The sequence below is a fragment of the Anomaloglossus baeobatrachus genome, chromosome 7, assembly GCF_048569485.1.
Source record: "Anomaloglossus baeobatrachus isolate aAnoBae1 chromosome 7, aAnoBae1.hap1, whole genome shotgun sequence".
Taxonomy (NCBI): domain Eukaryota; kingdom Metazoa; phylum Chordata; class Amphibia; order Anura; family Aromobatidae; genus Anomaloglossus; species Anomaloglossus baeobatrachus.
The window spans coordinates 130,932,071-130,955,525 of record NC_134359.1 but is presented as its reverse complement, the minus strand read 5'-3'; the positions used below and the strand labels follow the sequence as shown (position 1 = coordinate 130,955,525).

Here is a 23,455-nt window from a genome sequence, read left to right as displayed (position 1 = left end):
GCTAGGAAGTCTCCCAGTCTGGTGTTGGGGTTGTGTATGTGGCCTGAAGGTGTTGGTGTACTGACTGGCACGGGTATTCCAGGGTTTGGGTTTCCACGTTCACATTTTGTGGCACCTGACACTGCAGGGGCGCCACATAAATATAAAATATTTATTTAATTCTTCATATTGTCATGTTTTTGTAGTGCCTTTACTTTTTGTAGGTTTACAAATTGGTCCACATCAGATTCGGTGGACTATTGGGTGAGCATGGATCCATGCCTTTAACCCTTTCACGACCAGGGACGTACTGGTATGTCCTTGGCCATGTCTGTCCCGTTACCACGTGTTCCCGCGCCAACCCGGGCTAATCCTCACACATATCTGCTGATCTGATCAGCAGACATGTAAGGCTAACGGGCGTGGGTAATCAGATCCTTCCCATTTCCCCTGGTGCATTAGATAGTGAATTAATAGCGAGGGAGGTGTTAATTTTTGAGGCGACAAAACAATGCTGGCTGATACTAAGCCCCAGCGATAATAATTTAACGGTGTCTGTAAAATCCCTCCATTACTAATGCTATAACAAAGAACAAAAATTCTTTAAAAAGGAAAATCGCTGCCCTACACCGTCCTCTCTTGACCATTTTATTAACCAACTATTTCCTATGTTGGGCCAACGTAGTGTATCAAATCCAATGTAGTCCAAATAGTGATAAGAAAAAAGAAAGCTCTGATATGTAGTTTCAAATGGTTTATCATAATGTACACAGCGCTGTCCGCCTTTTTGTTGCAGACTTTGTCCTGTCTTATTTCTATATAACTGTATGGTGGGTTACAAGAATGATTTTCCTTGTGGGCCTTGTGTTCTCCAGTCTGACACTGGTGGAAGCTGCCTGATACAGCCTTGTGCTCCTCTGGTTGAGTTTTGTTTTCCCAATTTCTGTTTAGTGTATGAGTTTCCGGTTTTGGTCTCGCCTTGTTTATTTATGTTTCTCCTGCCTGAAGATTTTGTGCCTTCTCTGCTCTCTTGGTTTTGACCCGGCTACAAGACCATGCTCTTGTGCCGCCCCGGCGCAGACTGGGGTGCTCGGATCCGGGGTGGTCGTGGCTCGAGGAGTCTGGACCCGGGCTCGGCACTCGCTCCGATCCTTGAAAGGGGATTATTTACAGGGGAGAAGTTCGTGACGACACCTGCAGGTTTTGGTAAAGGGAGTACCGCCGCTTCTGGAAGGAGTACTGCAGCAGATGGTGGGGAGCAGCAAGTTGTCAGTCCCTCTGCAGGTAGGGAAGGCTCCGGCCTCTGGGGTTTTGGTGAGATGTTTGGGAGCGCAGGGTGCAGGGGAACCAGGTTACTCACTGCGGGTAGTCGTGGTGCAGCTTGAGGATTATAAAGCAGACACTCACACTGTAGATAAACCAAAGACTCTGTGCATCACAGTCTCTACGGGGGAGCCCATCTAGGTGTCCGCTCCCACCAGTGTTGCTGGGTGCCGCCTCCGTGCACAAGTTAGTTCTTTGTGTGGCCCCTCGGCTTGAAGTTGTTGGGGCCCTGCTCACTATGTTTTTATTGTAGCTGTGCTCTTGACGGCTGGCACTTGGGATTTTAGTGGGCCGCGTTACTGGAAAGCCCTATCTCCTGCGGTGTGCTGTTTCCTTCAATCTCTGAGCTCCTAGGGAAGTTCATAAAGAGACTCTCCCTCCCAGGTTAATTATCAGGACGATGAACTGCTCCTGACCTAGGGTCCTGGACCCCGTCGTGCTCGATACCGGTCAGTTCTCTTGGATGTCTGATGCCAACAGTCCTCCTAAACTATGTCCGTCGCACCCTTCCAATGTCGCTGCCACCGGTCCCCGACTCCTCTGGTCCCGGACCACCGTCTGCGACCCAACCTCGGTCTAGCTCACCAGAAGCTACTACTCCCCAGCTCCTCACTTCTTGAAGGTTCTCACTCGACTCTCTAGACTCAACTGAACAGAACGTCCCTCCCACCAGTCTACCTGACCCCTAGGTGGGTGGCCTTATTCCTCTTATCCAACCTACAGGTGTGCCTGACAGGTTGTGATGTGAGGTATGATTGGGAATTGTGCTGATGTTAGTGACACCGGCTTAAGAACCTGGAACCATGGGGGGTAGGTCCTGCACCCTTGGTAAGGGTTTCAGTACTCTGTGGCACCCTGATATACTCAGGGGAGCCACACTGTTCTCCTGGTTTGGTCCTCCAGAGAGCAACCTGGTGGACCCCATTATAAGACCAGATCCCTGTTCAAAAGTTAAAGAATGAAGGTTGGGCTTCCACTAGTATCTGTCTGAGGTAACCTTTTTTGGCCTGTGGCCTCTGACAGACATTAAACCTATTTGAACAACAAGCAGAGATTTCACATACTGTGATCTTGAAAAAACAAATGTGAGTATTCTGCAGTGAAGTGGTGTAGCAGAATAATGGGAGCACGGGAATTTTTAAAAGACATTTGTCTCAATATTTTTGATGAAGAGACAAATTTTCTTTAACATCCTCACAAACATTTTTCCCACACTGGATGTCAGGCTTACTATAATTAATTACCTGTTCGTGACCTAAAGTAATTTTTCTAAATTGGGCGCCACATTCACCTCGTGCCAGTTACTTTGTATTGTTCCTGTCAATAAAGAATCTGGAAATATTATGAATTGGCTACGAAAATCCTGAGATGGATTCAAAAGTTCTGAAAATTTTAAATGAAAGACACATCTCTCTGTTATATTTAGTCCTTTGGATTAAAAAGTGCCTCAACAACCGTATATGTGAATCCAGGCTTACGCCTTGTCTTAGTTCTTCGTTCCGTACGTGCGTCCATGAATGTTCTCCACTGTGCGTGAAGGGCAGGGCAAAGTCATTCTTTTTCAAAGGATCTGTGTAATAATGCTACCCCAAGCTATCTTTTTTGGACACTCATCTAGATTATCTGTTCGTTCCTCATTGTTAGTCCAGATGCAGATTGTCACATCCTCACTACTCAAGGGTTATATTGTCCCTCCCAGGAAGGCAGGACATGCTGGCCTCACAGGAGAAAATGAATCACAGCACTTGTCTCTGCCCAACAGCTGCAGATAATCATTTCATATGTGACTGCAGCAGCTACTGAGGTAAGAAGTTCTCTTTCTCCCGTTACTTATAGAATATATACAATGTGCAAGTGTGAATTCTTACATGAGAAGATATTTGGCTTTTTTTGGAGTAAATCATTGAATATTCATTGTTGAGAATAGTATACAGCCTAGGGCTGGTCAAAATGTCACTTCGCTTTTAGGAAAAAACGTCATTTTGTCAATATCTGTCAATACTGGGTGAAAATATTGGGGATGTCGTGGAATCTACATAGACGGTAAAATTAATATTTGCTCTCTTTAGAAAATTTATGGCAATTGGGGAGATTTAATTTAAAAACAGTTTAGGTAAAGTTTAACCTTTTTAAGTTTTTTTTAAAAAAAATGCAAAACTGTACTTATTTATCCACGGACTAAAATGGGTTGCCTCGTTATAGGAAATGTTTTTAGATCTGAGCTGCTTCTTTGATATTTGACATAGAGCTAATTTTGCTGGGGGAAGCCACCGACAGACAGACATTTGCCTGCAGTGGCCGGGAAAATAGAATATTACTCATCTGACTGTCCATATAATTCATAGATACTGGAGTCTGTTTTTGGGAAGAACCACTTTAAGATTTTTTTTCTTTTCTAGTTGTACTTAACGCACCTATTGGAGAAAACATACGGTTGTACGCCAGCTTTATGTCAGAAATACATTGGAAAAATATTTTCATGAGAAAGCAAATGTTAAATGGCACATAATGCATCATTTTCATACGCTGGTGCCAGTCTAAATAAACCTTGACTACTAGTTATCTGTGATTTCTGGCGACTGGTTTCAAGCATGCAACATAATATGTAAAAAATGTCTCACAATGGGAGGAATGTGTTACATGTAATGTAACACTTATGTAAGTTATCTCAAGTTTTGTTTTCAGTATTTTACGCAAGATCACTCCACTTTTCTGTATTCTGTAGATAGCACTTCACTTTTCTGTATTCTGTAGATAGCACTCCACATTTCTGTATTCTGTAGATAGCACTCCACATTTCTGTATTCTGTAGATAGCACTCCACATTTCTGTATTCTGTAGATAGCACTCCACTTTTCTGTATTCTGTTGATAGCACTCCACTTTTCTGTATTCTGTAGATAGCACTCCACTTTTCTGTAGTCTGTAGATAGCACTCCACTTTTCTGTATTCTGTAGATAGCACTCCACATTTCTGTAGTGTGTAGATAGCACTCCACATTTCTGTATTCTATAGATGGCACTCCACATTTCTGTAGTCTGTAGATAGCACTCCACATTTCTGTATTCTGTAGATAGCACTCCACTTTTCTGTATTCTGTAGATAGCACTCCACATTTCTGTAGTGTGTAGATAGCACTCCACTTTTCTGTATTCTGTAGATAGCACTCCACATTTCTGTATTCTGTAGATAGCACTCCACATTTCTGTATTCTGTAGATAGCACTCCACTTTTCTGTATTCTGTTGATAGCACTCCACTTTTCTGTATTCTGTAGATAGCACTCCACTTTTCTGTAGTCTGTAGATAGCACTCCACTTTTCTGTATTCTGTAGATAGCACTCCACATTTCTGTAGTGTGTAGATAGCACTCCACATTTCTGTATTCTATAGATGGCACTCCACATTTCTGTAGTCTGTAGATAGCACTCCACATTTCTGTATTCTGTAGATAGCACTCCACTTTTCTGTATTCTGTAGATAGCACTCCACTTTTCTGTATTCTGTAGATAGCACTCCACTTTTCTGTATTCTGTAGATAGCACTCCACATTTCTGTAGTCTGTAGATAGCACTCCACATGTCTGTAGTCTGTAGATAGCACTCCACATGTCTGTAGTCTGTAGATGGCACTCCATTTTTCTGTATTCTGTAGATAGCACTCCACATTTCTGTAGTCTGTAGATGGCACTACACATTTCTGTAATCTGTAGATAGCACTTGTCACAAACCACCGGGGGGGTCACTCAGAAATCCCCCGCGCTGGCTACCAGTACGTCACAATCGGGGGGTAACAAGTGGGGGTCACCCCTCCTTTATACCTCCCGACCGACAGACAGAGCACGTGACGCGCTCTCTAGCGCCCCTCTTATAGTCAGGCCAATTATGGAATTGCCCGACAATAAGCAAGGAGGCCGCTATACTACTTATGCCGATTATTGAAGGGTCCCCGGTGAGAGTAGGGTATATATTCCCCCGACCTCCGCGGGCGGAATATATAAAATCTCCCCGAATCTCACTGGCCTCCCCACAATAATCCTTGGCACAATTCGCTGCCACCAACCGATTTACGGTAACTATTAGCCGAACACACAGACGTGGGATTCAAGATCGAGATAACAGAACAGCCCAAGATTAATTATATAATTTAATCAGCCTAAAGCACACTAGAACTACAATATATACAATAGGGAATCTACAGAATATACAGTTATGTCAGAGTACAGTTACAGTCAAAGCATGGGTTACAAACAGGCATACACAGTTCCAGCAGTTACCTTGTTGCGTCTGGCCACAGGGGGGCGCTGTACCCAGGTTTCTAGGATCCTTCCCACAGATGTTTCCTACACGTGCCCCCAGCGAAAAGAACCCTGGAAAATGGCCGAAGTAGGGTTATCAACCTGGCCAAATCCAGGTCCCCTCCTACCTTCGTGACCTCACAGGGAGCACTGCTCCACCCCTGGCTTGAGTTATGGACAATATTCCAACATGGAATATGGGCCATAACTTTGCCTGGGAGCGTCGTAGGCGGACGCCAACGCTCTCATTGTGACAGTTATGAATTTAGCTACAGAACGAGGGGACTCATGACCTGTCTGCCAGTTCCCCATTGGCTGATATCACGCCTGGGGCATTTCCCAATGTCCTGCTCCCATAAAAAGGGTGTGCCGGCATCGTCCGCATGCGGAGACACCATTTTTATGGTTGCCATATTTATCGGAAATATGGCTTGCGAGATATGAACCATTTTTTACTGGAGTCGTTCTGTCTGCTAGTTCCATAGCCTTGCTAATGAGATAGCAGCTCCTACTACAGGGTGACGGCAGGGAGTCATCCTGTGTCCATTGTTCCCACACCACCTCATCTCCATATCACAGGACATGGCCATGGAGGTGTAAGTGGAACACTGAGAACAAGAAGGGAGGGGGCACTGCCAGGGAGTGATGAGAGCGATTATGACTGGAGTCATAATTCATCTTCATATCCCAGGATTTGCCTCACACCTCCCCCCTTTTGAGGGCGCTAGGGGGCAGCACACTCCGGTGTTCCCCCGTGCGCCCGTCCGCGACCTCTTCTTGTCGGGACAGCCCGTCTGCGTTACCGTGGTCACGGCCCCTTTTGTGGCGAATGGTGAAGTTGTATTGCTGGAGCGCAAGGCTCCATCGCAACAATCGCCCATTCGTCCCAGAGACGGTGTGCAACCAGCTGAGGGGATTGTGGTCCGTCTCCACGATGAAGTGGCGCCCGTATAGATAGGGTTGCAGATGCTGCAGGGCCCACACTATGGCCAGGCACTCCTTCTCCATCGTGGAATAGGCAACTTCCCTTGGTAACAGCTTCCTGCTCAGGTACAAGACTGGGTGCTCTTGGCTCGCAGAGTCCACCTGGCTGAGCACCGCACCGAGGCCGAAGTCACTGGCGTCGGTCTGTACTACAAACGGCCGCGTGAAGTCGGCTGCCTGTAGCACGGGCGGGCTGGACAGGGCGTCCTTTAGGGCCCGGAAGGCTGTCTCGCAGTCCATTGTCCAATCGACTGCAGAGGGCAGCTTCTTCTTGGTGAGGTCCGTCAAGGGCTTTGCCAGGCTACTATAGCATGGAACAAACCTCCTATAGTACCCAGCGGTCCCCAAGAAGGACATCACCTGCTTCTTGGTCCTGGGGGTGGGCCAGGATGCGATGGCTTCCACTTTCTCAGGCTCGGGCTTCAGTGTTCTCCCACCTACCCGGTGACCGAGGTACTGGACCTCGCTCATGGCCAGCTGACACTTTCCCGGCTTGATGGTCAAACCTGCCCGGTGGATCCGCCTGAGCACCTGTGCTAGATGCTCTAGGTGGTCCTCCCAGGTGGGACTGAAGACGGCAATGTCATCCAGGTACGCGGCCGCGTACCCTTCAAGTCCCTTGAGCAGGGTGTTGACCATCCGCTGGAAAGTGGCAGGGGCATTCCTCATCCCGAATGGCATCACCGTGGACTCGTACAGTCCAAATGGGGTAATAAAGGCAGAGCGTTCCCTGGCCTTGCGAGTCAGGGGGATCTGCCAATATCCCCGGCTCAGATCCATGATGGTCAGGTACTGAGCCCCGGCCAACTGATCGAGCAGGTCATCGATGCGTGGCATTGGGTACGCATCGGCGACCGTGACCGCATTGAGCCCCCTGTAGTCCACGCAGAACCGAGTGGTTCGGTCCTTCTTAGGGACGAGGACTACAGGCGAGGCCCAAGCGCTGTTGGATGCCTGGATCACCCCCAGCTTCAGCATCTCGTCAATCTCCTGGCGCATGTGTTGCTGCACCTCCAGGGAGACCCGATATGCTGAACGCCGGATCGGGGGATGATCCCCAGTGTCCACGTGATGGACAGCCAAGTCAGTCCTTCCGGGCTGGTTGGTAAACAACCCCCGGAAGGGGAGGAGGGTGGCCCACAGCTGGGACCGTTGGTCTTCCAAGAGCTGGTGGCCAACCTCCACATCCTCAATGGATCCGCCTGCCCTAACCTGGGCTAGCATATCCAAGAGGGTTTCCGCTTCTCCCTCCTCGGGCAGGTTGCACACGGGGAGCGCACATGCCTCCCGCTCATGATGTGCCTTCATCATGTTCACATGGAAGGGCTTCCGCCTTCCACGGGCAGGGTCCAGGGTGACCAGGTACGTCACAGGGTTGAGCTGCTGGTACACGAGGTATGGGCCTTCCCAGGCTGCCTGAAGCTTGTCCTGTGGTACGGGGACCAGTACCCACACCTTTTGACCCACTTGGTAGGTCCTCTCACAAGCGTTCTGGTCGTACCAACGCTTCTGATCGGCCTGGGCTTGAGCCATATTGTCGTGTACCAGTTGCGTCAAGGCCTGCATTTTGTCCCGGAAGCGCATGACATACTCGATAACGGACACTCCAGGGGTGGCCAAATCCCCTTCCCAAGCCTCTTTCACCAGAGCCAGGGGGCCCCGCACACGTCGCCCGTACAGGAGCTCAAACGGTGAGAATCCTGTTGAGGCCTGTGGAACCTCCCGGTAAGCAAATAACAGGTGTGGGAGATACCGCTCCCAGTCACGCCCATGGGAGTCGACCAACATCTTAAGCATCTGCTTTAAGGTGCCATTGAACCGCTCGCACAGGCCATTAGTCTGTGGATGGTACGGGCTGGCCACCAGATGTCGCACCTGGACTTGCTTACAGAGGGCCTCCATCAGCTGGGACATGAATTGGGTCCCCCGGTCAGTGAGCATTTCCTGGGGAAAACCCACTCGGGAGAAAATCTCCAGCAATGCGGTGGCCACCTTGTCAGCCCGAATGGACGACAAGGCCACTGCTTCTGGGTACCGGGTGGCATAGTCCACTACCGTCAGTATGAAGCGTTTCCCGGAGCTGCTGGGGATGGCCAGCGGGCCGACCAGATCCACAGCCACCCTCCTGAAAGGCTCATCGATGATTGGCAGAGATACTAGTGGGGCTTTGGGGCGTGGCCCCGCCTTCCCCACTCTCTGACAGGTTTCACACGAACGGCAGTAGGCAGCCACATCGGCCCCCATTTTTGGCCAGTAGAAATGCTGGTTTAACCTGGCCTTGGTCTTAGCGATCCCTAGGTGTCCGGCCATCGGAATCTCATGTGCGATCCGCAACAACTCCGTCCGGAACGGATAGGGTACCACCAACTGTCGGTCCCTGGGCCACGCCTCCGGTGAACCCTGCTGGACCGTGGCCCGGTACAGCCGTCCTTGGTCCCAGACCACTCGCTCCGGGTCCGAGTCCGAGGGAGGCTGTGCCGCCTGCTCCTTAAGAGCTTTCAGGCTGTCGTCAGCTTCTAACGCTGCCTGAAACCCCTGACTAGATGTGGCCAGAATCGACGAGACTGTCACATCTTCAGTCAGTACCCCGGGACCTGTGTCCTGGCCTCCACCTGACTCGGCTGCCACTTGGTCAGAAGGGGAAGAGCTATCGGACCTCCGGGAGGCCCCTTGGCTTCCAGCACTCCCACTGCGGGTGACAGCGGCCACAGCCGCTGCGACCGTGGGTCGTGCCTGCTCCTCCTCCGTTCCTGACCAAGTCGCCGGTTCAGGCAGACCTACCTGGCTTCCTGACACCCCGGTTGTGGGGGAACCATGCACCGAGATCTTACCTGGGAGCACTTCCGCTCCTGGACCGGCCCCAATCTCACCTGCCTGTTCCCCTCCTGCAGCAACAGAACCCCGCTGTGAAATCTCTGGGGACCCCACATTTGCTGTGGTAGCCCCCACCCCACACACTGGTCCTCCCCCTGCAGCACCCTGCTCTCTGCTTATCCCTGCAGAGGGCAACAGATCCCAGCTCACAGGCTGGTTACTTGTAGAGGCATTGTCACACCTTTCTCTGACCCCCTCCCCTCCTGTCACAGCTGCAGCTGCGTGTGTGTCTATGGTGTCTGTGCAAGCAGAAATATCAGAGTTCACTCCCTCCTCCCTTACATCATTCATAGATAACACATTAACATTGTCAGGAGTCATGTCAGTACTGGCTGAAGGTTCAGCCCTTGGTTGGGGCCCGAACTGGGAGGTTATCTGCCCCAAATCTGTCCCAAGTAGCACGTTTGCAGGGATCCGATCAGTTACCCCCACCTCCCTCACCCCTCGCCCTGCGCCCCAGTCCACATAAATGTCAGCAACAGGCAGCGCCGGGTCAGTGCCTCCAATCCCGGAGACAGCGAGGGTTTTTCCAGGGATCAAGTCTTGGGGGGACACCATCTCAGGCCGCACCAGAGTCACCTCCGAGGCGCTGTCTCGCAGTCCTATGGTCACAGACCGGCCGACGGTGACAGGTTGGAAGCTGTCCAGGGACCTACCACCACCCCCACCCACACAATACACCTTGGGCGGCCCTTGGGACGGGGACGGAGCCGGGGCCTTGGGACGCTGAGGGCACATGGCCTTGAAGTGTCCAGGTAGGTTGCACTGGTGGCACCGTCTTGGCTCTGCCACGGGCCTGGAGAGGGGAGTTGAGGGGGACACCCCCTGCAGTCTAGGGGCAGGTGGGGCAGTCGCAGAATTCATCTTACCCCCTCTCCAGGTGCTGCTGGTGGCCGCTCTCCTGGCCTCAGGGGCCCGGTTGTTGGTGTAGTCATCGGCAAGGGCAGCTGTAGCCGTGGACCCCTTTGGCTTCTGGTCTCGGATGAACTGGCGGAGATCCTCAGGGCAGTTCCACAAGAGTTGCTCCGTGATGAACAAGTCCAGGATCTCCGGTCCGGTGGAAAGCTGCAGGCCTTGGGTCCAGTGGTCGGCAGCTCGGGCAAGTGCCCGCCGGTGGTCAGCCCAGGAGTCCTTTGGTCCCTTCTGTAGGCTCCGGAACTTCTTGCGGTAGGACTTTGGAGTGAGGTTGTACTGTTGGATCAGGGCCCGCTTGATGGTGTCGTAGCCCTGATCTGCCTCAGCAGGCAAGTCCCCAAGGACATCCAGGGCCTTACCCCTTAAACGGGGGGTCAGGTATTTGGCCCACTGGTCCTTGTCCAGATGGTGCTGCAAGCAAGTCCGTTCAAAAGCAGTCAAGAAAGAGTCCAAGTCTCCATCCTTCTCCAGCACTGGGAAGTCCTCAACACGGACCTTTGGAAGTTTGGTGTCTCGAAGGTCACATGTGGCTGATGAGGGCCGGAGCTGAGCTAGCTGCAGCTGGTAGTCACGGTCTGCCTGTCGCTCTCGCTCTTCACGCGCTGCCTGCCGCTCTCGCTCCGCAGCCTCACGCTCTGCGTGCCGCTCTGCCCTGCGCTCTGCCAGGAGTTCCTTGTAGCCCTTCTGGTCTCCAGCCTGGAGAAGGGCCATAGCCATTTGAAGAAGGCTATCCGAGCCTCCCAGGCTCGGTGGAATGGCACGTGGTGATCTGCGGCACGCTGCGGAGCCTGGTGATTCACTGTCCCTTTCAGAGCGGAGGGCTGGCATCTGGCTCGTTGAGGAACCTTGGGTGAGCTCCTCCTCATCTTGTCCAGCAGTGCCAGGTTGCGCAATGTCCTCGGCAGAACGGTTTTCTGGCGTCGAGCTCCTGGAGGACTCGTGGGCAACCTCCTCATTGCTGTCCACAGCACCGTCCTCCCTCTCTTAGGCTCCTGCCTTAGCATTGGCCAGTTGCATAGCTCTGCTCCTGGTGCCATCAGCCATTCTTGCAGACTTTTGGTCACTGACACAGAACTGACACCTGATGCCTCCACACACCTTACAGTATCTGCACTCTGACACTCTAGTGTTGAGCTAGTCTGAAGACCCCAGCAGCCACAGCTGCTGCAGGCAGTCTTTAGTGTCTGGGAGTATGGGTCTCACACTCACACACACTATTATCTCGATCCCACCGCTATGCCACCAATATGTCACAAACCACCGGGGGGGTCACTCAGAAATCCCCCGCGCTGGCTACCAGTACGTCACAATCGGGGGGTAACAAGTGGGGGTCACCCCTCCTTTATACCTCCCGACCGACAGACAGAGCACGTGACGCGCTCTCTAGCGCCCCTCTTATAGTCAGGCCAATTATGGAATTGCCCGACAATAAGCAAGGAGGCCGCTATACTACTTATGCCGATTATTGAAGGGTCCCCGGTGAGAGTAGGGTATATATTCCCCCGACCTCCGCGGGCGGAATATATAAAATCTCCCCGAATCTCACTGGCCTCCCCACAATAATCCTTGGCACAATTCGCTGCCACCAACCGATTTACGGTAACTATTAGCCGAACACACAGACGTGGGATTCAAGATCGAGATAACAGAACAGCCCAAGATTAATTATATAATTTAATCAGCCTAAAGCACACTAGAACTACAATATATACAATAGGGAATCTACAGAATATACAGTTATGTCAGAGTACAGTTACAGTCAAAGCATGGGTTACAAACAGGCATACACAGTTCCAGCAGTTACCTTGTTGCGTCTGGCCACAGGGGGGCGCTGTACCCAGGTTTCTAGGATCCTTCCCACAGATGTTTCCTACACGTGCCCCCAGCGAAAAGAACCCTGGAAAATGGCCGAAGTAGGGTTATCAACCTGGCCAAATCCAGGTCCCCTCCTACCTTCGTGACCTCACAGGGAGCACTGCTCCACCCCTGGCTTGAGTTATGGACAATATCCCAACATGGAATATGGGCCATAACTTTGCCTGGGAGCGTCGTAGGCGGACGCCAACGCTCTCATTGTGACAGTTATGAATTTAGCTACAGAACGAGGGGACTCATGACCTGTCTGCCAGTTCCCCATTGGCTGATATCACGCCTGGGGCATTTCCCAATGTCCTGCTCCCATAAAAAGGGTGTGCCGGCATCGTCCGCATGCGGAGACACCATTTTTATGGTTGCCATATTTATCGGAAATATGGCTTGCGAGATATGAACCATTTTTTACTGGAGTCGTTCTGTCTGCTAGTTCCATAGCCTTGCTAATGAGATAGCAGCTCCTACTACAGGGTGACGGCAGGGAGTCATCCTGTGTCCATTGTTCCCACACCACCTCATCTCCATATCACAGGACATGGCCATGGAGGTGTAAGTGGAACACTGAGAACAAGAAGGGAGGGGGCACTGCCAGGGAGTGATGAGAGCGATTATGACTGGAGTCATAATTCATCTTCATATCCCGGGATTTGCCTCACAGCACTCCACTTTTCTGTAGTTTGTAGGTAGCAGTCCACATTTCTGTAGTCTGTAGATGGCACTCCACATTTCTGTAGTTTGTAGGTAGCACTCCACATTTCTGTAGTCTGTAGATAGCACTCCACATTTCTGTATTCTGTAGATAGCACTCCACATTTCTGTAGTCTGTAGATGGCACTCCACATTTCTGTAATCTGTAGATAGCACTCCACTTTTCTGTATTCTGTAGATAGCACTCCACATTTCTGTAGTCTGTAGATAGCACTCCACATTTCTGTATTCTGTAGATAGCACTCCACATTTCTGTAGTCTGTAGATGGCACTCCACATTTCTGTAATCTGTAGATAGCACTCCACTTTTCTGTATTCTGTAGATAGCACTCCACATTTCTGTAGTGTGTAGATAGCACTCCACATTTCTGTATTCTGTTGATAGCACTCCACTTTTCTGTATTCTGTAGATAGCACTCCACATTTCTGTAGTGTGTAGATAGCACTCCACATTTCTGTATTCTGTAGATAGCAGTCCACATTTCTGTAGTGTGTAGATAGCACTCCACATGTCTGTAGTCTGTAGATAGCACTCCACATGTCTGTAGTCTGTAGATAGCACTCCATATTTCTGTATTCTGTAGATAGCACTCCACATTTCTGTAGTCTGTAGATAGCAGTCCACATTTCTGTAGTCTGTAGATGGCACTCCACTTTTCTGTATTCTGTAGATGGCACTCCACATTTCTGTAGTTTGTAGGTAGCACTCCACATTTCTGTAGTCTGTAGATGGCACTCCACATTTCTGTAGTTTGTAGGTAGCACTCCACATTTCTGTAGTCTGTAGATAGCACTCCACATTTCTGTATTCTGTAGATAGCACTCCACATGTCTGTAGTCTGTAGATGGCACTCCACATTTCTGTAGTCTGTAGATAGCACTCCACTTTTCTGTATTCTGTATATAGCACTCCACATTTCTGTAGTCTGTAGATAGCACTCCACTTTTCTGTATTCTGTATATAGCACTCCACATTTCTGTAGTCTGTAGATAGCACTACACATTTCTGTAGTCTGTAGATAGCACTCCACATTTCTGTAGTCTGTAGGTGGCACTTTAAGATGGATTTGTGTATTACTTGGATCATTTTTCGAAGAACTGCATAGAATTAAAATAGGTTTATCCCTCCTGACTTGCAGCATTAAATGACCACCGATTAGTGAATATTTACTGATTGGTGGTCATTTATAGAATGTTGACAGAGGCAGACGGCACCGAACGATGCACATTGAGTGATCTGTAATGGATTGTTCAGTGTGCATAGGCTGCCTTTGTTCTCAGCAACACAAGTCCTGTTTACCCAGGATAGTGTGCTTGTAAAGGTACTGTCACACATAACGAGATCGCTAGCGAGATCACAGATGAGTCACCATTTGGTGACGCAGTAGCGATTCCGTTAGCGATCTCGTTATGTGTGACACCTACCAGCGATCAGGCCCCTGCTGTGAGATCGCTAGTCGTTGCCGAATGGTCCAGGTCATTTTCTTCAAAGGCGATGTCCTGCTGGGCAGGACACATCGTTGTGTTTGACACTGTGTGACAGGGTCACAGTGACTGCTGAGATCGTTATACAGGTCGCTACTGCGACCTCTATTGTTCCTGCATCGCTGGTAAGATCTGACTATGTGACATCTCACCTGCGACCTCCCAGCGACTTACCTGCGATCCCTATCAGGTCGCATCGTTTTCGAGATCGCTGGTAAGTCGTTGTGTGTGACTGGGCCTTTAGAGCAATGATCTTTTATGCAGCACAAAAGATCATCTCACCCAACGAACAAGAGTTTTGCTTGTTCATCAGTTTAATGGCAACTTGTTTCGACTGCAAAATCTATTTAGTACTTCGTACAAAAGCCTTTTTTGGTCATGACAGCTTCAAAACAACTCCTTTATGGTAAAACTAGTGGCATGCATTGCTCAGGCATGATTTTGTCCCATATTTTCACATCAACACTCTTCAAATCCTGAAGGTTCTGTGGGATCCTTCTATGATACAGAGCCTTAGTTCCTTCCATAAGTTTTCTATCAGATTCAAGTCAGGTGATTGGCTGGATCATTCCTGTAACTTTATATTCTTTCTCTGAAACCAATTGAAAGTTTCCTTGGCTGTTTGTATTGGATCATTGCTGAAATGTCCACCCTTGTTTAATCTTAATCATCCTGGTAGATGGCAGAAGATTTTTTATCAAGAATGTCTCTGTACATTTCTCCTTTCATCCCTCCTTCAATTACATGAAGTTTGCCAGTGCCATATGCTTTAAAACAGCCCCACACCAGCCTTTTGGCTTGCAAATATGGTGTGTCTTATGGCATCTGTAGTGCTAACAAATTAGTGGCCATCAGGAATCCATATTGGAAGTCTGTCTTTAAGAAACCCTTTAAGATATTATCAGCAACAGTTATGGTTCATGTAGCTTGTTTTTCTGTAATTTTCTAAGACACCTGGAGTTATATTCTACTGAGAAAAACATGTATTTTCTGTACTTATCCCAGACACCTGGAGTTATAGTTCTAGTGAGAATCACTCAGTCCCACATAGTTTTCTAATCAATATTTACTGAGAACGTACGTGTTTATAGTATGGTAAAACGTGTGAAACCAGGAGTTTCTTGGCATAATTCATCCCATGACGCATTTGTCCAGTGCATGTTGGCATCTGAAGCGTTGGCCACTCAGAAGATGGATACTGTATTGGACAAATTGAACCTATTCGAGTTTGTGTAACATTTGTTTACGCAAGCAATTTGTTTTCAAGTAAGATATAGACTGGTGAAGATTTCAGCGAGGTCAGAAGCCTGTTTACATTTGGAGGGGACCCCCGTGACACCACAGTGTGGATCCCAGGAGTTTCTCTGTCTTCGCTGTTTTGCTTCTCACAGCTGATGTTTTCCGGGCAGATGATGTAAGGCTCCTGGTGAAGTTTCTTTCTTCTATGTAGTGTGTAATGTAAGTACTTTACCTTTGTGATCTATATTATGCAAAAATGTACGCAATATCACACTATTTACTATTTTCTGTAATAATTTAATCATTATAATAAAATTAATCGCCTTCTTTAAAGCCATATCCAATCCCTTTAAATACTTGGCAAAACAGCATCTAAAAATATGGTGAAATTATGTTCTTTCCACTTCTGGATTATTGCCCCAACAGTGCTTACTGGAACCTTTAGTAGTTTAGAAATATCTCTGTCACCAATGCCATCAGTATGTTTTGCAACAATAAGGTTGTGAAGGTCATGAGACAGCTCACTTGATTTACCCATCATGAGATGTTTCTTGTGTGGAACTTTGATAATGAGACACCTTTTTATAGATCATCAGTTTAACCAGCTGATATTATTTTTCAATAAGTGGCAGGATTTCTTTATAATTACTTACAAATTTCAGCTGGTGTCATAACTTTCCATGGCTTTTTGCACCTCTCTTTCTTCATGTGTTCAATGCTTTTTCCCTGTTTCATTTCTCATTATAACAAATAACGTAAATTATGGACATCTATGGTTTGATTTCATTACCTGTGTCAAATGGATGGGTTTGTGATAAAATGTATGTTAATAGCACCTTTAGAAATATATTCATAAAAAATTGGTGACACTTTTAATACTTATTTTCCCTGTTGTATATCTGGAGGTAAATGGTGTTTTTGGAGATGACAAGTTACCTTTAACCAGATAACGACTAAGCAGAGTAAATTTAGGTTAATTGGGCTTATGCAGGAGCAGATTGGGTCCCCACTTGTTAAACAGCCAGGGACCCCAGGGAAAAGACAAAATCTATTTATTACCATTTATTTTGTGACAATAGATGAACAAGTCAATTTGCTGCAGTGGCCACCTCATGTGTACATCACGCCTCAGCAATGACATTGTGTTGGGTGTACCAACTAGAAGTGTCGGGAATGGTGTCAGGTAGGAGGAGGTGTGCCAGGCTCCCTTGTTATGGCCACAGGATATTGGTTGGGCTACTTCACCAAGGCCATATGAATCGATTTGCGCCTCTTTACTATTTGTATTTTTTATCACAGTCAAGATAATACTCACGGTTCACTTATATTTCATCCATATGTATGTTTCCCAAATCAGGTGTATTCCCTCCTCCTTTGCTTTTCACTCATGTGACTGTTATTATATATGTAATTATATTTAGTAAGTGCATATTATAGTTTCACTGGCTGCTTAAAATGATGTTTCTTGTGTGTAGAAGAAAAAAATAACCTGTAAAGATGAATGAGTCCTGGATATGTGACAAATTCTAATCTCATGTGGCAGACAAAATTATTCCCGGTCTATTAACACGTCTACAACCAGAAGGAACTTGTTTTTAAAAGAATGAATCAGACTTTATTTTCGGTCAGTCTGTGAAGGAGGTATGAAGTATGGTCGTCTTTCATGCTTTATATTGAGTCACATTCAATAATGTTATTCTAGGGAATTATTTTATTTCAATTTTGTGGCAAAAGATTGGGGAAGGTTCAGTCCCATTTCATTCTAAACTTGTGCCACTGAAAAATACTGGTGTACTGTTTTTGGCGTGAGTCTAAAAGGTACTTTGCACACTACGACATCGCAAGCCGATGCTGCGATGCCGAGCGCGATAGTCCCCGCCCCCGTCGCAGCTGCGATATCATGGTGACAGCTGCCGTAGCGAATATTATCGCTACGGCAGCTTCACATTCACTCACCTGCCCTGTGACGTTGCTCTGGCCGGCGACCCTCCTCCTTCCTTAGGGGGCGGGTCGTGCGGCGTCATAGCGACGTCACACGGCAGGCGGCCAATAGAAGTGGAGGGGCGGAGATGAGCGGGACGTACACATCCCGCCCACCTCCTTACTTCCGCATTGCCGGCCAGGACGCAGGTAGGAGATGTTCCTCGCTCCTGTGGCTTCACACACAGCGATGTGTGCTGCCACAGGAACGAGGAACGACATCGTAACATCTGTCTTTCCCAAATCATGGAAATGACTGACACTACACCGATGATACGATTACGACGCTTTTGTGCTCGTTAATCGTATCAAAAATGCTTTACACGCTACGATGTCGAGAGCAACGCCGAATGTGCGTCACTTTCGATTTGACCCCACCGACATCGCACCTGCGATGTCGTAGTGTGCAAAGGGCCTCTAAGAGTCTGACATATAATGTAGTGTACAATACAGAATTATGATAAATTTCCCTACACTCATTCTCTTCTTGTGTAAATTAAGCCAGAGCAGGATAATGCTTCTCATCACAATTAAGGTATCGTCACACTAAGCGACGCTCCAGCGATCCCACCAGCAACCTGATCTGGCAGGGATTGTTGGAGCGTCGCTACACGGGTTGCTGGTGAGCTGTCAAACAGGCAGATCTCACCAACAACCAGTGACCAGCCCCCAGCCAGCAGCGACGCGTGGAAGTGATGCTGTGCTTGGTAACTAAGGTAAATATCGGGTAACCAACCCGATATTTACCTTGGTTACCAGCGCACACCGCTTAGCGCTGGCTCCCTGCACTCCTTGCTAGAGTACACATCGGGTTAATTACCCGATGTGTACTCTGGCTATGTGTGCAGGGAGCAGGGAGCCGGCACTGACAGCGTGAGAGCGGCGGACGCTGGTAACGAAGGTAAATATCGGGTAACCAAGGAAAGGGCTTCTTGGTTACCCAAAATTTCCCTTGGTTACAGCGTCCGCAGAAGCCGGCTCCCTGCTTCCTGCACATTCAGTTGTTGTTCTCTTGCTGTCATACACAGCGATGTGTGCTTCACAGCGGGAGAGCAACAAATAAAAAAATAGTCCAGGACATTCCGCAACAACCGGCGAACTCACAGCAGGGGCCAGGTTGTTGCTGGATGTCACACACAGCAACATCGCTAGCAACATCGCTGTTACGTCACAAAAGTCGTGCCTCAGCAGCGATGTTGCTAGCGATGTTGCTTAGTGAGACGTGGCCTTTACTGTAACAATTAGTTCTATGTAAACATTGTGGTTAAACAACCTCTCTAAAATGCATTAATTCATCATAAAGTTAGAGGGAAAAAGGAAGTTTATTAATCTAAACACAATGAGTTCTGTCTGGCAACACAAAAAAGAGAATGTCACTCATGACGAGATTACTGGTATTTAGCTATTTCCTAATAAGAAGTGGTACTCTTGATTCACCGGGCTGTAAATTCCAGTCAATGTGAATTGTATTTTAGAGAGTTAATTAAAAAAGAAATAACTCTTTATGCTAACTTTTAAAACTCTAAGGCCTAAGACACACGGCATGAAAATCGGTGCGAGTGGAATGCAGTAAGACATTGCATTCCACTCGTACCAATATTAGCCTGTGTGTCAGCACACATGAGCGATTATTTTCTTAGCCCTAATTGGACTGAGAAAACAATCGCAGCATGCTGCAACTGTAATGCGTTCCTGGTTTCTCTCGCAACCATTCAAGTCTATGGGGCAAGAGAAAATTCGCACTGCACTCGCGGACACTGGTGTACTGCGAGTGCAGAGCGAGAATGGCAATAGCCGGCAACGGAGGAGAGAGATAAATCCCACCCTCACCTCCGCAGCCCCGGCCCTCCCCTCCTGAGTGCCGGCCCGCCCCTTGCAGCTGAAATCCAATCACATGATCGGACTTTAGTCGCAGTGACACTCCCTTGACACTTGACTCCCACTGTGCTGCCAGCAGGAGGCGAGTGTCATGCAAGGATTGCACTAGTCCCCTGTGTGGCCCCGGCCTAACATTGCAAGTTTTCACTTATAGGTGATACATTTCTGATTATGTTTGGTGCGATCCAATTATAAAGACCCCCAGCATTTTTAAGAATGGGGTTTTAAAGGGAATCTGTCACCAGGTTTTTGCTTCCCCATCTGAGAGTAGCATCATGTAGAGACAGAGACCCTGATTCCACCAGTGTATCACTTAAGGCCGCTTTACACGCTGCGATATCGTGACTGATATCGCTAGTGTGGGTACCCGCCCCCATCGGTTGTGCGACATGGGCAAATTGCTGCCCATGGCGCACAACATCGCCCAGACCCGTCACACTACTTACCTGCCCTGCGACGTCGCTGTGACCAGCGAACCGCCTCCTTTCTAAGGGGGCGGTTCGTTCAGCGTCACAGCGACGTCACAGCTGCGTCACTGATCCGCCGCCCAATAGAAGCGGAGGGGCGGAGATGAGCGGGACGTAACATCCTGCCCACCTCCTTCCTTCCGCATAGCGGCCGGGAGGCAGGTAAGGAGAGGTTCCTCGTTCATGCGGTGTCACACGGAGCGATGTGTGCTGCCGCAGGAACGAGGAACAACTTTGTTACTGCTGCAGCAACGATATTAGAGAATGGACCCCCATGTCACCGATGAGCGATTTTGCACATTTTTGCAACGATGCAAAATCGCTCAAACGTGTCACACGCAACGGCATCGCTAATGCGACCGGATGTGCGTCACAAATTCTGTGACCCCAACGAGTTCGCTTGAGCGATGTCGCAGCGTGTAAAGCGGCCTTTAGGCTATGTTCACCTCTCCAGTAATCATCCGTTAGAATGGATCCAGCAGCAATTCGTTGTCTAAAAAGTTGTGCAGATAACTTTTTGTTCATCAAAAAAAAAATCATTTCAACTTGATCTGTTATTTTAACACTGAAGTCTATGGAAAATGGATCCGTTGAATTGGCGTCCATTTTTCTTTAATTTGACAAGGATTTGTTTTTTGCTTACTGGATCAGTTTAGAATGAAAGAAAATGGATGGCTATTAACCCCTTCACAACTAATGATGTACATGTATGTCATGGGCTGGGTCCATGCGGGTCCACACACTGAGCCCGCATCTTTCCCGCCTCTTGAGAGCTGATTTAATCAGCCATCAAGTGCCTCTAACAGCCGTGAACTGACATTCATAGGAGATTGTGATTTCTACTATACAGAGCAGTTCTGATACACAGGGGATTGGATGATCGCAGCTTCAAATCCCTGATTTTTTTAGGGTTATTTTCATCCCCGCTATAATAACAGCAAAAAGGCAATTTTTTATGCTTTACCGGTCATGATGTTTGTGACAGTACAAAATACCGCTTGTAATAATCTTTATGGTCTTAGGGGGCAATGACACAGAGTAGCCTAAAAACATGTCCCCCTCTTCCATGACGACAAAGCTACAGATATATATATATATATATATCCCCCATATACTACACCCCCATGTACTACACCTGTAATATAGTACTTCACTACACCATATACTACACCTGTAATATACTACACCACTACACCCCCTATATACTACACCTGTAATGTACTACATCACTATGCCCCCATATACTACACCTGTAATATACTACAAAACTGCACCCCCTATATACTACACCTGTAATATACTATATCACTACACCCCCATATACTACACCTGTGTAACATACTACATCACTACACCCCCATGTACTCCACCTGTAATATACTATATCACTATAGCCCCATATACTATACCTGTAATATACTACATCACTACAACCCCCATATACTACACCTGTAATATATTACATCACTACACCCCCATATACTACACTTGTAATGTACTACACCCCCCATGTACTACACCTGTAATATACTACACCTGTAATATACTACATCCCCATATACTACACCTGTAATATTATTATTATTATTTATTTAAAGAGCAACGGCAGCTCTGGCACGGTGGTGAGGAGGCAGCTCCGGCACTGTGGTGAAGCGGCAGCTTTGGCACGGTGGTGAGGCGGCAGCTCCGGCACGGTGGTGAGGCAGCAGCTGTGGTGGTGGTGAGGCAGTGTGGTCATTGAGTTTTCAAGTTCCGTTTGACGCTTACAAGTGTAGCAGATACTCGTGACATGTTGAGGCAGCGAATTCCAGAAGACAGGAGATGCTCGGGAGAAGTCTTGGAGGCGGTTGCATGAGGAGTGAATGAGAGAGGATGATAGAAGGAGATCTTGGGAGGACCGGAGGTTACGTGTTGGAGTGTAGCAAGAGATTAGTTCGGAGATATATTGAGGAGACCGATTATGGACAGCTTTGTAGGTCAGTGTTAGTAGTTTGAATTGGATTCGGTGGAGGATTGGGAGCCAATAGAGGGATTTGCAGAGGGGAAAAGTGGGTGGTATTGAGGAAAGAGGTGGATCATTTGGGAAGCAGAATTAAGGATGGACTGGAGAGGTGTGAGATTGTTAGCAGGGAGGCCACAGAGGAAGATATTGCAGTAATCAAGGCAGGAGATTATGAGGGCATACACTAGCATTTTTGTAGATTGCGGATATACTATATCACTACACCCCCATATACTACACCTGTAATATATTACATCACTACCCCCATATACTAAACTTGTAATATACTACATCACTACACCTCCATATACTACACCTGTTGAGATGGTGTGATATTGTGGGTTATATACCATTTTGTGTGGGTTAATGTTTAGGCGTGGTTCACTGTCCATTCTCTGTATTGCTTGTGTGTACATTGTATTGTCTGGAAGTAATCACCCCCTGTAGTGTTTGACCCGAGGTCCTAACCTCTTTGCTTACCTGGAGGGATGAGTCAGTCTGTTTGAGAACTTGAAGAGAGAAGGATTGATCCTCTGGGAGAAGGTGCGGCTTCTCAGAGAGACCTGGAAATGTATCGCTTACCAGACTATATTTGTGTTTCTGGACTAATTTTACCCTCTGTTTTCTGCATTATGTTATGTACTGTTTGATTTGCTTGGAATAAATGTTCTTTGGATTGCCCATCTATCTCTCGCTCTGTTGATTATGTGATATGGGATAAGGACCCTGTCACAACTGGTGGCAGCGGTGGGATCAACAGAGCATACCCTAATGAAGATCCACTCACAGAGTGAGTACTGAAACTGAACCGGTCCATCCAGTCTACAGGAGAGAGCCAGAGATCTGGACCTCAGCTACAAGAGACTGAGTAAAGACTAGAGGCCTTAATTGATCTACTGGTGGATGCGAGTCAGTCCACCTCCTCCCAGATGTCTGACGAACAAGCACTGGGGAGGAGGATCCCTGCCCCAAAAAGCCAGTGGTTGGTGTGGTTCAAAAAAGAAATGGCAGTTCTGGGCCCAGGTGTATCTCAGGAGTATAAGGAGGAGGCTGCTCATCGAGCACAGCGGAGACAAGAAGCAATGCAGTCCGGCAGAGTGAGTAATATGAGTTGCAGTGTAAACCCAGCGATCCTGGAACCTGTCCGGATTACCCGAACAGACTTCAAGCCATTTGGTGAGGCTTCCGGAGATGTAGAAGGGTTCTTCAAGGACTTTGAGCAGCAGTGTGCCGTGATGGAGGTGCCCCACTCTGGCTGGAAGCATTTATTAGTGGGACTCCTGAACAGAAGCCTGGCAGAGGCTTATCGCACCATTGACTCACAGCAGAACCGGGATTACAACATTGTAAAGCGGACTATCCGGGAATACCATGCCATCACCCCAGACTCACATAGGGCACAGTTCCGAAACCTCCCATGCACCATGGGAGGATCATTTAGGATGTATGCCTA

General features: G+C 48.1%; 1 protein-coding gene across 1 annotated transcript in view; it reads left to right on the top strand.

Annotated features, from left to right (window-relative positions):
• Nucleotides 1-3,071: 3,071 nt before the first annotated feature.
• CMKLR2 (chemerin chemokine-like receptor 2) overlaps nt 3,072-23,455 on the top strand; it is a 70,508-nt gene continuing 50,124 nt past the window's right edge. The window contains exon 1 of the mRNA XM_075318999.1: nt 3,072-3,106. The gene's annotated coding sequence lies outside the window, so the exon portion shown is untranslated. The remainder of the gene's footprint in view (nt 3,107-23,455) is intronic.